This window comes from Triticum dicoccoides, chromosome 7B, assembly GCF_002162155.2.
Source record: "Triticum dicoccoides isolate Atlit2015 ecotype Zavitan chromosome 7B, WEW_v2.0, whole genome shotgun sequence".
Lineage (NCBI taxonomy): Eukaryota > Viridiplantae > Streptophyta > Magnoliopsida > Poales > Poaceae > Triticum > Triticum dicoccoides.
Genome location: NC_041393.1, coordinates 676,222,347 through 676,225,287, shown reverse-complemented (window position 1 = coordinate 676,225,287; position 2,941 = coordinate 676,222,347).

Genomic DNA, 2,941 nt, shown 5'->3' with positions numbered 1-2,941 from the left:
CCCGCACCGCTGCTGCCCTCCTCACCGCGGTCCCTGCGCCGCCCCGCCCCACCGGCCGACCTCGCCCTCCACCGGTGATCCCCTGCAGGTTTGTTCTCCCCCCCCTTTTAGTTTAGTTTTTTTAGTTACTTTTAGTTTAGTTTCTATTTTAGTTTTAGTTTTAGTTTTAGTTTTATTTTCAGTTTAGTTTTAGTTTATTTTAGTTTAGATTAGTTTTAGTTTTAGTTTAGAAGAAGAAGAGGAGTAGGGGGAGGAGGAGGAGGGAGGAAGAAGAAGAAGAAGAAGAAGAAGAAGAAGAAGAAGAATACCCTAAATAGCAAGTATCATCGGTGCGAGATACATGTGGTCGCCGGTGTCGAACCCTACATCCATGTCCCACAAGTGATGTCGACGTCCGGCTTCCCAAAGCAACTGTTCTCGGTGTCGATGGCGGTCGAACACCATCGCGAATTTGTCTGGCAGCCTCTGCGATGACGATTAAGAGGCAAGTGTTGAAACTTGAAACACCCAAACTGACTCAAGTCGGTTTGGTTGTTTGAAATTTCAAAACTTGGCTTTAATCCTCATCGCAGAGGCTGCCACACAAATTCGCGATGGTCTTCGACCGTCACCGGCCACCAGAACTATTGTTGCGAGACGTCGGGCACCGACTTCACATGTGGGATGTGGATCTAGTGTTCAACGCCGAGTGCCACATGTATCTCGCACCGATGATACTTGCTATTTAGGGTTAATTAGGGGGTTCCTCGGTGTCGATGGTACCCTAAATAGCAAGTATTGCCAGTGCGAGGTAAATGTGTCCATCAGTGTTGAATACTACATCCACGTCCCACAAGTGACACAGGGGTCCTGCGTCCAGCAGCAATAGTTCTCGACGTCGATGGCGGTCGAACACCATTGCAAATTTGTCTGGCAGCCTCAGAGATGACGATTGAAAGCTAAGTGTTGAAACTTGAAACACCCAAACTAACTGAAGTCGGTTTGGTTGTTTGAAAATTTCAAAACTTGGCTTTAATCCTCATCGCAGAGGCTGCCAGACAAATTCGCCAAGATGTTCGACCGTCATCGGCCACCAGAACTATTGTTGCGGGACGCCGGGCGCCGGCTTCACTTGTGGGATGTGGATCTAGTGTTCAACGCTGACCGCCTCATGTACCTTGCGCCGATGGTAGTTGCTATTTAGTTTACCCGGGGACGAGCGGGTAGAGGGTTCCTCGGTGTCGATGGTACCGTAAATAGCAAGTATCGTCAGTGCGAGGTACATGTGGCCGTCGGTGTCGAATACTTGCTATGTTACTCATCTTTCGATTTAAATATGCAGTTATTTCATCGTTGCGAGGGTCTAGTGTTCGACGAGCTCCGCCCATACGTTCGTTGGTGAGCACAAATGACATCTCCTCCTGCCCCCTTCATTTGCTCTGTTCCGGTCTTCGTGCCGATGAAACTTGCTAGCTATAGGTGTCAATCATCAGTATGCGTAACCACTATGTGTCTCCCATTCGAAAGGGTTACATCTATAAATATGCATGCATTTGCATATTTATAATCGTCATTCTTTCGAATTGTCCAACGTTATCCATGGATAGCCCGAGTATGTGTAGATTGGGTTCGTTTTCCTATATGCTCAGCTCCGGATCCGATGCAGAATTTCATCTGTGTCTCCCTGTTGTTCTCCGGGTACACATTCTCTCTGCTTATTGCCAAGACGTGTATCAGGAGAACAGCGGGGAGGTGCTGCCGAAATTTTGCGTCGGATCCGGAGTAGAGCATGGGAAAACAAACCCGATCTACACATACTCAGGTAGGATTAGGACCTATCATTACCTATTAGCGTGTAGGTTGCATGGACGTAATAAAACTAACAAACTCCATTAACTGATGGATATGGTTTGCCTAATTATGAATATAATTCTTGTGTGTCTAGTAGGAAGTCAATATGAATGATCGTGCGTGGATGTACACCGGTTACACTAGTCAGTATGTTTGGACCGAGGAATGGTTAACAAAAACTAAGGGATTTGTTGAGCCGCATTTGCAAATGGCCAGAAATTTAGCTGGTGCCCCTGTGTCCGGTGTAAACACATGCAGAAGTTTGATTTTACGCCTGGTTACACGGTCTGGACATTACACGGTGAGTCTGCCCAACGTGCCAGAGCCGAGGTGGTTCGTCGTCGCACCGACGAGCATGGTACCGGGACCGCAGACATGGTGCAAGACTTTGACGATGCTCGGGACTCGGACGGGGAGATGGAGGAATCTGCAAAGGCCCTCACTGAAATGTTGGAGTCCTCAAAACGTCCTCTCCACGAGCACACTAAGCTTTGTCAGTTGGATGCCATCTCACAAATAATGGCTTTGAAGGCTCAATTCAACTTGGGCAGAGAATGCTACGACGCGATGATGACAGTTTTCGGACGATTTCTACCCAAAGGCCATGTGCTACCTCCAAATCTGTACCAGTCAGACAAAATCCTCCGTGCTCTTAAGATGCCCTATGAGAAGATACATGCCTGTGAGAAAGGATGTGTCTTATTTAGGCTTCAGTATGAGGACTTGAACTATTGTCCCATTTGCAATTGTTCCAGGTATGTTGTGGTAGACAACGGTATGGGTGAGAAGACGCAGACCAAAATACCCGTTAATATTCTTCGGTATATGCCAATCGTATCAAGACTTCAACATCTTTTCATGATCGAAGAGACGGACAGACAGATGACATGGCACAAAACGGGCAAAAGAACCGAACTAGATGCAGATGGGAATGTGATGCTGGTGCACACATCGGATGGTGAAGCGTGGAAGCGCTTTGATGCATTACACAAGGAAAAAATGGCAGATCCAAGGCACCCTCGAGTCGCCGTCAGCACAAATGGGTTCAGTGTGCTTGGTCAGATGACAGCCCCATACAGCTGTTGGCCCGTGTTTGTCATTGCACTCAATC